Source organism: Cricetulus griseus, chromosome 3, assembly GCF_003668045.3.
Source record: "Cricetulus griseus strain 17A/GY chromosome 3, alternate assembly CriGri-PICRH-1.0, whole genome shotgun sequence".
NCBI classification, from domain to species: Eukaryota; Metazoa; Chordata; class Mammalia; order Rodentia; family Cricetidae; genus Cricetulus; species Cricetulus griseus.
In genome coordinates this window covers 215503434-215514902 of record NC_048596.1, presented here as the reverse complement: position 1 = coordinate 215514902, position 11469 = coordinate 215503434, and positions in this window count along the sequence as shown.

Here is an 11469-nt window from a genome sequence, read left to right as displayed (position 1 = left end):
TTTGGCCTAGCAGAAGCTCAGACAAAGTAGTGTCTTCCTGTAAATGGTTTAAAGGTGTGGATATATATATATATATAATATATATATATATATATATATAGAGAGAGAGAGAGAGAGAGAGGGTGAGTAGAGACTGTCTAGGATCTCACTATGTAAAACTCACAAACATAAACCTGCCTCAGCCTCGAAAGTGCTGAGGTTAAAGTGTGCACCACCATGCTTGACATCATGTCATATATATTTAAGTCTAGATTCTGATCTGAGAGAAAACATACAATAGAGCATTGTTATTTGTTGTACTGAGTTGGGCTTATTTCCCTTAATATGAAGATCTTCAGTTTCCGGTAAATGGCAGCTGAATAAAAATCCACTGTGTATACAAGCCACATTTCTCTACAGACCGGGGATTCCACTTGTCTTGTATATCCCAATCCTTGAATTGACCTGTGTCTCAAAAAATGACCTGTTGGATTGGCTGAAGGAAGCAAAACTTGAGCAAATAGAGGAAAGTGGCTCTGGGTCACTAATCCTACAGGTAGATTCATATTGAGAAGGGATTTGGAGCATTTAAACATAGTAAATGGGTAAAGGACTAGATTGTTTTTCAAGCCAGGACTAGACAAAGAGAAGACTTGTCCAAACACCTTTATCTATGGAAGCTGTAAACCAAATCACATAGCAGCAACTGGATAAGCAAAGGCGAGGGACAGGATGGGAAGAACAGAGAGAAAAGAGCAGTAAACCCTGACTTATCCCTGTCTAGGGAGTGCTCTCGGGCATGCTCCTCTTGGTGTCAGGTTTTGAGAGTGTCTTATCTTTGAAGAGCCTCAAAACCCTTTAACCCTTGCTTTTCAACCATGAACACCTAAAGAAATGGATGATCAGGGTGCCTGATAAGAAGGGGGCACTGTCACACTCTGATGAGTCCCCATTTGGAGCCTGCTACAGGGAAATGTCTAGCAAGTGAGATTAACATCACTGAACCCCTTCTTTGAAGATAACCAACCCGGGCCTGGGAGTGTAGCCCAGTGGTGGAGTGCAAACTTAGCATGCAGGAGGCCCCAGATTGGATCCACAGCACCACAATTTAAAGAGAGATGTTCAGACCTTGCTGAAAAGGAATTTACCAGTCTGTCAACCTGCAGGATCAAGCAGGATCTAGCCCCTTTATCTGCAGCTCTCCTGGGTGATTTGCATTAATATTGTTATTAACTAACAATGTGCACTGTGTCTGTACAGCTGCAGTAAACAAAAGTTCCAGAAAAGAGGCTGCACCTGCCAAGGCTAATGGACTGATTAGAACTTCAACAATTGAGAAGAGGTTGAAAGGTTGCAGATTCAGAGCCTAATTCCCAATTATCTTGGGTTATCTCCAGGCTCTTTAAATGGCCACTTACTGTCCACCTCTGTGTGTAACCAAGCAACCCTGTGGTTCTTAGGCAAATCCTTTGGAATGTATAAATAGACCCCCGATTCCACCAACTCAAAAGCAAAGTGTGTCATCAGAGAGCATCTAAGGCCCAGAGCAGAGGTTTCTCACTCTGCTATAACCCACCTATCAGGTATACCCACCAACATATTTGAAAAGTGTCTGGATTTGTGTCTCCTTTCATTCTGTTACTACAAAAACTTCATGAAATTGTTACCCTGTTGGGACATAGAATTTGGGGTAAACTAAATCTGTATCCCATGGCTATGGTCACTGGCATTTGGCTCCAGAATCAACTCCCTTATCCCCTCTGTGGTGAGAGCTAGATTTTGTTTGTTTGTTTTTATTTCTGTTTACATTAGCAATGCCAGTAGCAGCCATGCCAAGCACTTCACATTCATTCTCTCCTTAACTGCTCACAGCAAGTGTGTGGGGATGGTGCCTCCTTCATGTGAGACAGAACTTTTGCAGGTTAACAGTGTATGTGCTTCCTTTGTCCACCCTGGCCCCCAGCACTGCCCCACCCCTGCCCGCCACCATCCAGCAGCAATGAGGACATGCTACACACATTCCCTTCAGCATGAAGCCCATGCAATAGAAATACAGACAGATAAGTCTGTTTCCTCGGACGTACCTGTAATCTCAGTATTTGGGAAGCTGAGGTAGGGAGATTTGGGGAGGGGTTGATATAGGCTACAGAAGATTGGGAGAGGGGCCAAACTAGGTATACCCTGTTACAATCAATCAATAAATAAATCTATTCTCAATTATACACTTAAGGAAGGAAGGAAGGAAGGAAGGAAGGAAGGAAGGAAGGAAGGAAGGAAGGAAGGAGAAAGGGAGGGAGGGGAGTGAGGGAGGGAGGGAGGGAGAGAGTGGAGGAGGGGAGAGAGGAAGGGAGGGAGGGAGAGAGGGAGGGAGGGAGGGAGGGAAAGAACTTGAAAGGTGCTATGGTTTGAATCTGAACAGACAGATTTGTGTCTTAAACACTTGGTCCCCAGCTAGTGGTGTTATTAGGGGAGGCTGTGGAACCTTTCAGAGGTGGCTCCCAGTCGGCAGAAGTAGGTCACTAAGGGTGGGCTTTTGAAGGTTAGAGCCTGGCTCTGGCACCCTGTGTGTCCACTGTGACATGTAGAGCCTGCATCACAAGCTCCAATGCCATCAATGCTACCATGCCTTCCCCACCATGGTGGACTTAAATCCTTGGGAACTGTGAACCCAAATATACCTTGAAAGAGGGGGGGAGTGTTTTTATTAAGATGGGGTTTTTCTCTTCAAAAGCAACACAAGTCTTTTGTTGTGTCATTGAAATGTCATAAATTTTATATCTGGAACCTTGTTTCTGGAGATGGACAACTCAGGCCCTACATGTCAGCCTGCTGAGCTGGTCCCAAAATTTCTGATTTGTTTGTTTGTTCATTTGTTTGTTTGTTTGTTTGTTTGTTTGAAGACAGGTTCTCTGTGTAGTCCTAGTTGTCCTGGATCTAGCTCTGTCGACCTGGCTAGTCTCAAACTCAGAGACCCACTGACCTCTGCCTCCCGAGTGCTGGAATTAAAGGTGTGTGCCACCACCGCCCGGCCATATCCTGGTTCTTAACTGTAATTAAACAGCTAGATCAAAGCATTTGAATTTGAAAGAAATTCAGTATTGTTTCCTTCATAAATTAATTTGTCTTTCTTGGCTTCAGACACTGAACAAGCAGCACAGGGTTTCATCTGCCCTACAGATTTATTTTCAGTCAAGAAATCTCTAATTTCAACAAAAAGCATTTTCCAACCTAGCAATGTTGATAGGGACAAGAAAGACAAGACACACATACCTCATCCTCATCCTGTAACAGAAACCCAGAGTAGCACACACACTACACCAAGTGTGCAGACAAGACATGGGAAGTTGGGGGTGCTTCTTTTTTTTTTCTTTCCATTGAGACAGAGTTCTACACCAATGTGACTGAAGACCCAGTGGGTTCCCCTGGGCCCTTCACAGAGGCTCTGAGTCACTTCATAGTGAGGCCAGACTTTTCTGAAGCTGTAACAGTCAACTGGTGAGGAGAGTCTTCATTGCCTCAGTAGACATGCAAGGGGGAAAGTGTGATGTTAACATTCAACTGAAAGAGTGACTATAAAAGCTGTCAATCTGGGGCTGGGTAAATGGTTTAGCAAGTAAGAATGTTTGCTATGTAAGCATGATTTCAAATCTCTGGAACACATGTAGAAAGCCACACATGCCTGTAATCCCAGTGCTGTGGGAAGTGGGGACAAAATGATTCTGACAACCAGCCTAGCTCCAGGTCCCCTGAGAGACCCATGTCAAGAGAATAATACAGAGAGTAATAGAGCAAGACACACAACATTCATCTGGCCTGGGAGCATGCATATGTCACATACACACCACACACACACACACACACACACACACACACAGAGACAGAGAGACAGAGAGACAGAGAGACAGAAAGACAGAGACAGAGAACTGACAGTTGTAGAGAAGGACAAATAATTTTTTTTCTATCTCTGAGTTCTGAGTTCAAAGCTAGCCTGCTCTACAAAGTGAATTCCAGGTCAGCCAGGGCTACACAGAGAAATCCTGGCCCAATAATAATAATAATAATAATAATAATAATAATAATAATAATAAAATCAGTCCTCTATCATTCTCTTTTCTGTCCTTCAGTCAACCTCTTGAATGTCACAAATATCACCTCCTCAATCTTATATTCATTTTTATATTCAAATTTGCTTACACTACTATACATGGATTCTTCAACATTTTTATAATTTCTAGTGTATTCTTGTTATACTGTATAAGATGGAGCTTTTATCTACCATCGTCTTTACTTTCCCATTCCCCAAGCACTCCAAATCATTCTATAACAAGTTTTGATTAAATTATTATTTTATTTTTCTACCTTGTTTTCTTCTACAGTCCACGCACCAGACAAGCTGCCTCCAGTGAGCTATGCCCTCAGATCTTTGGCCTTTTGTTTTGAGAGGCTATCCATAAGCACCCAGGCTGGCTTCTCTGCAGCCCAGCCAGGGAAAAGTCTTGAAATTATAACAACCTGCTGAACAGACAGGGTTATAGGCTAAACCATCATGCCCGGCTATATTTACACTTTTTTGAGTGTAGAAATTGTACTGGGTCTCATAGTCAAGTAGGGTCCTGTGGTTACATTTCCTTTCTTAAATACTCATTCATCTCTGTTGACTAAGATTATGAGTTTTTCCCACCTAGAAGAATATGATCTCGATAGCAATAAAGATTGGTTATCAAAAAGGGAAGTCAGTTCTGGGCACTCCTGGGTTTGTGGTCTGAAAGTTTGTATCCACTCCGCCTACTTTAGAATTTTTTTTAATGTGAGCTTTTAAGAAAATAAATACCTTGCCTAAATTCACACAGCTGTTAAGTGGCAGGTCTAAGAGTACGATTGAAGGCCTATATTCTTCATAACTGCTTCTCCCATGGAGATCATGCCAACACCCAGAATATGACTTTCCAAGGGGCCAGTCTCCTGCTAGAGAACCTGGGTACCTTTGAACCAGTAATTCTCAAACTTTAGTTGGCATAAGTTCATTACGACAGTTGCCTGGGCCCTAACCCCATGTCTTCCAATTCCTCAGGTTGGAGCAAGGACAAAGATCCCAGAGGTTAGGTGTTATGTATGCTGCTGGTCAAGAACTCTTCTTTGGCTGGGCATTGGTGGCACATGCCTTTAATCCCAGCACTTGGGAGGCAGAGGCAGGCAGATCTCTGTGAGTTCCAGGCCAGCCTGGTCTACAGAATGAGTGCCAGGACAGGCTCCAAAGCTACACAGAGAAACCCTGTCTCGGAAAAAACAAAAAGGAAAGAAAGAAAGGAAGAAAGAAAGAAAGAAGGAAAGAAAGAAAGAAAGAAAGAAAGAAAGAAAGAAAGAAAGAAAGAAAGAAGGAAAAAAAGAAAAAGAAAAGAACTCTTCTTTGAGAGACACTAACCTCATCAAACAAGAACTGCCACATCAGGCACTCTCTCCACTTGGCCAAAGTCTTTGCATCCAGACAGAAGAGTTTGTGGAGCCCTGGCCAGTGCCTAGCTCATGCCATTACAAAATTCATTTCTCCCATTCCCTACACTACTGGTAACCATTGTTTTTCTGTCTGTCAGTAAAAATTAGAATGCTCTCAGTGAATCAAACAACAATCTTTTGTGTCTGGCTTCTTACACTCAGCATGTCTTCAAGGTTCTTCACATTATAACATGTTGGGATTCTTCCCATTCTTGCCTAAACAGGTGTCTCTCACACGAAGACACATAAAAGAGAAACAGAGCTATGAAAATGGACAAAAACACTAATTATCAAACAAAAGCAAGTGAAAACCATTATAAGGAACCACCTCACATCTGTTGAGATGGTTATCAGACAAGAGGGAGCAATGCAGAAGAGGATGCTGGGAAAGTGGAACCCTTTACACGCTTCAGAAATATAAATTACTGCTGCCTCCAGATAGAACAGCACAAGGTTTCTACCAAAAATTAATCACAGGGCTGGGATGTGGCTCAGTGGGAAAGTGCTTGCCTAGCATGCACAAGGCCCTGGATTCAATCCCCAGCATAGTTAAAACTTTAAAACAACCCACAATTGTTATCAAATTTCCTGCCTAGTTCCACAGCCACCCTGGAGCCCTCAAATAAACACATAAGACCTACATTAATTATAATACTGTTGGCCATTAGCTTGGACTTCTTATTGGCAGGCTCTGTCTTAATTATTAACCCATTTCTATCAATCTATGAATTGCCACAAGGCTGTGGCTTACCCGGTAATGCCCAGTATGGTGTCACTCCTCCAGCAGCCTACATGGTGACTCACTCTGCCTACATTTCCCAGAATCCTCGTCTCCTAGTCCCACCTATCATCCTGCCTCATTGGCCACAGTGTTTTATTTTTCACCCAATAAGAGAACCATGTACAGAAGACATCCTCATCACACAATGGGCTGGGGCCTCCCACATCAATCAATAATTTAAAAAATGGGCTTGCCTACAGCCCAATCTTATGGAGGCATTTTCTCAATTGGGGTTCCCTCTCCAATGACTCTAGCTTCTGTCAAGTTGACATAAAATTAGACAGCACAGTGGACAATTATCTGAGACCCTGCTTTCAACTATTGGTATTATATACCCAGAAGCAGAATTGCTGGAGCACATGGTAATTCTATATTTAATTTTTTCCCTGCTTTTCCTCAGCAGCTGTATCATTTTGCAGAGCAATCAGCAATGAACAAGGCTTCCAATTTCTTTTACATCCCCACCAAACCTGTTGTTTTAATAACGTTTGCCATTCTAATGGTATCTCATTATGCATTTGCATATCGCTAACATTTAGGGAAGTTGAGCATCATTTCATGTCATTATTGGCCACTTGCTGTGTGACAGTACTAATTGTCTACTTTTCAAGATGTAGGATCCCCTTGGAGACAGATCTCTAACTATGTTTTTAAGGACTTCTCTAGATGAGGTTAATGGAGGGAGAAGAAGCACCCTAGTTGCCCACCTGAATTAAAGGAGACAGTCAAGCTGAGGGCCAGCATCCCCCGATCCCCCTACTACAGATGCAATATGACTAGCTGCCTCAAGTCCCTTGTCACCAGGCCATCCCCACCAGAATTACCTGTGAGCCAAAATAAGCCCTCCCCTCCTGAAGTTGCCTGTGACAGAAGTTTCTGTCACGGCAACAAGGTGTAACTAATAGAATAGGGACTCCTCTAGAGAACTATCTACTGGAGAGCTTCCCCTGTTTGTGAATTTATACTGTTGTGTTTTAATAGAATTTTATATTAATTCTTTGGAAATTTTATACATGCATATAATACATTTGATCAATTCACCCCCTACTTCTTCCCCTAATAATTCCCACATGCACCAGCCCCCCTTTGTTGTGGAGTTTTTACTCCTTTAATATCCTAGATATTGCTCTCTTAGTAGATGCATGACTTAAAGCCATTTTCTCCCAGCTGCTAGGAGTATCCTGAGATGGAGTAAAGTTTTTAACTCTGGTAAAGGTCAAGCTATCTCATTTGGGGGCGTGGGTGAGAGCTTTGATTATTGGTGTTATAACCACAAATATCACTGTCATGTGTAATCTCATGAAGCCCTTCACTTGTGTGTTTTCTTGTGTGACTTTTATAGTTCTAGCTCTGATATGTATGATTTAGTCCATTTGGATTAATATTGTATGTGGTAGATTGAAGCAAAGGGAAGATCTCACTTTAACATTTTATTTAATAACATATTTTAAATGTAACTCAAATATTAATTCATCTTTAAGGTCTATAAAGTATTTCCTGGGATTATCTAAAGCTTTGTATCCATTTTTTAAATATTTTTGCTCTTTTTCCTTTTTTGAGACAGTCTCAGTATGTAGCCCTGGCTGGCCTGGAACTCACAGGGTCTGCCTCCCTCTGCCTTCTGACTGCTGGAGTACTTATTCTTAAAATGCATTCATACTATTGGTCAGTAGAGGCTCATGCCTTTAATCTGCACTTGGGAGGCAGAGGCAGGTGAATCTCTGTGAGTTCAAGGCCAGCCTAATCTATAGAGTGAGTTCCAGGACAGCCAGAGCTACACAGAGAAACCCTGTCTCAGGGTGGTGCTGGGGGGAAGGGGGATACATCCATAGATTTCTCTAGGATCTAACAGCATTTTCTGAAGGATAGAAATTTTTCCACATTCTTCAACCAGTACCCAATCTATACTTATAGAGGTCCAAAACTGCAGTTCCAGAGGATCTAGTGTCCTCTTCTGGCCTCTACAGACACCACATACATGCAGACAACACTCATACACACCAATTTTTAAAATATTCTTTTTTAAAAGAGATGTATTTATTTATTCGTTTATTATATGTATACGGTGTATACATATTTGTATACATATTATGTATACAGTGTGCTGTCTGCATGTATCCCTGCAGGTCAGAAGAGGGCTCCAGATCTCATTATGGATGGTTGTGAGCCATCATGTAGTTGCTGGGAATTGAACTCGGGACCTTGGGAAGAGCATTCTGTGCTCTTAACCTTTGAGCCATCTCTCCAGCCCTTAAATATTCTTAAAATATAGAAATAGGAAAATTAAATGTAACTACTATGACACAGGAATTGCACTTTTAATTTAATTCAAATTCAAATTTACATAACCCTATGTAACAAATACTACCATATTAGAGATTTCTATGCCTAGATTTTTCTAAGGATTTTTTTCCAGAAAGTAAAATATTTATGCCATACTCTAACTTTTCATGAGAGAGATTTCAAGAACCTCAACTGTCTCATTGGTTTAAGGTTAGATATAAAAAAGATCACAAGGTGAAATTATCTTTCAATTCCATATAAAAGTCCTATTAAATAATCATACTTAAGAGACAGATGGCCCATGCCTGTAAGCCCACTTTTGTTTTATTTATGCACATCCAGCATTTTTATTTGTTAATACAGTTTTAAACACTTTTTAAACCTTTTAGAAATACAATATGCTTCTTTTTAAGAAATAATAAGTCTGAAGTTTATCTTCCTCATCTTTTCTGGTGGGGAAGAAACGCTAGGAAGACTACATTCCTCTTAAATTTCATTTTGTTTGTTTAAAGATTTGTTTTTATTTTATGTGTCTAAGGGTTTCACCTGTGTAGGAGCATCACTTGTGTGCAGTGCCCACAGTGGCCAGAAGAGGGCATCGGATCCCCTGGAACTGGTGTTACAGATGGTGGTGAGCCTTCCTGTAAGTGCTGGCAACCAAATTTGGGACCTCTGCAATAGCAACAAGTGGTCTTAACCTGAGCTGCCATCTCTCTAGCCCTTTGAGCCTTTTTTTTTTTTTTTTGTATATTCATTTTTCCTTTTCCTTTCCTATTACATGGTTCCTTAAACAGTATTGCTTTGCTTTGGAGAATATTTCACCTCAGCTGTGCTAATTTGGCTGTGTTTATCTCTATTTTCTCTAGGAATGGCAGCCAGACTCATAGAGGCATGGCAGTCTGACCTGAAATACCACCGGGATGCAAATTTGAAAATGTTAACTTGTTCATGATCTGTAACAAGCCCATCTCCCTTATTCCTTTTTTTTTTTTTTTTTTTTTTTTTGTAGCTGTGTTCAGATTAGGGAAAGACCATTTAACCTGCCAATTGCTAGGGATATATTTTAATGATAAAGCACCTGCCTCACAAGCTCAAGGCCCTGGGTTCAGTGCCCAGCACTGTAAATAAACAAACACACTTTGCAGTTATGAGACGTCTCTGCCCCTTGAAAGTAAAATAATCAATTTCAATAAAGGCTGTTCCTTCAACAGTGTTTAAGATTTTCTTCAAATAGGTAGCAGGTTGAAAATGTCTCCAAAATTCTATCTAGGACCTGTGAATGGGATCCTATTTGGAAATAGAGTCTTTGTAAGGTTCAGGAGACCTTGATATAGTCTGAATGTCTGAATACACACAGAAAGAGGGGATTAAATACTAATATCATTGTAATCACATTTGACAGGAGAGCCATTGAAAGATTGGGTCATCAGAAAGACTAGGGAACAATGAGGTTTGGGGTGGGTGGGTGGAGCTGGAGTTTCTGTTCCATCTGGTCCCACAGCCTATTAGCCCCAAATAAGCACACAGAGACAGATTAATTATTAAACTGTTTGGCTGATGGCTCAGGCTTATTGGCTAGCTCTCCCTTAATTATTAACCCATTCCTATTAATCTAAGTATTTCCACGTGGTCTTATCTTACCAGAGAAGGGTCTGGACCTGTTACTCCTTCCTCCAACGCATGGCTCTCCTGGCAGCCTCTCTCCGAATCCTCTCCCCAGCATTCTCCTCATCTGGATAGCCCCACCTATACTTCCTGCCTAGCTACTGGCCAACAAGTGTTTTATTCATCAACCAATAAGAGAAACGTGTATACAGAAGGACAATCCCCCATCAGGTCGGGGGGGGGGGGTGCCCTAATCTCCCTAAGAAGGGGTGGGGATGGGAACATAAGCAATTGTGTTGGGGGGCAGAAGGGGAGCGTACTCAAAGAGACTACTGGAAAGGGAGTGCATTTTGGGGTCAGGTAAAAATCTGGCACAAGGGGATCTCCCAGGAAGTCGACAAGGATGACCCCGGCTAAGACTGCTAAGACTGCTTGAACCTGCCATTCTCCTGTGACCAGATTGGTGCCTAGCCCAATTGTCATCAGAGAGGCGTCATCCAGCAACTGATGGAAACAGATGCAGACCCACAGCCAAACATTAGGCAGAGCTCAGGGAATCCTGCAGAAGAGGAGGAAAGAGGAGTGTAGGAGCCAGAGGAGTTGAAAACACCACTGGAAGGCTCACAGGGTTGGCTTACCTGGACTCAGGGGCTCACAGAGACTGAACAGACAACCAGGGAGCCTGCATGGGACTGGACCTAGACACTCTGCATGTATGTTACATTTGGGTAGCTTAGTCCTCTTGTAAGACTCCTATCAGAGGGAACAGGTGCTGTCTCCAACTCTTTTGCTGGCTTTTGGGACCCTACTCCTTACACTGGGTACCCTTGCCCCCAACCTTAATACTTGGGGAGGCACTTGGTCTGGTTGCAGCTTGATATGCCATGTTTTGCTGATATTCATGGGAGACCTGTCTTTTCCTGGGCAGAGACAGTGCAGGAATAGATTGGGGGATGGGAACAAATGGAGGGTGTGGGAGGGGAGGGGAGAAGGGAAAGTGGGATGTAGAATAAATTTTATTAAGAAAAATAAAATAATAAAGGAAAGATGGGGCCATGATGGTAGATTCCTCATAAATGAGATTATTGCCCTTAAAAAAGAGGCCCCTACAAGCTTTCTCAGCCTCTACTGCCATGTGAGTGGCAGAGAAAAGATGGCCGTTTACGAAGCAGAGAAGAGTCTGTCCACACCTGGTCTTTGACTTCTCAGCCTCTAAAACTTGGACACATTTCTGGTGACTTGCATCATTTTGTTGTGGCAGCCCTAACAGACTGAAACCGACCTCAGGCCAGGAAACAAGATACAAGCCTGTTGGGCATTAACTTCCT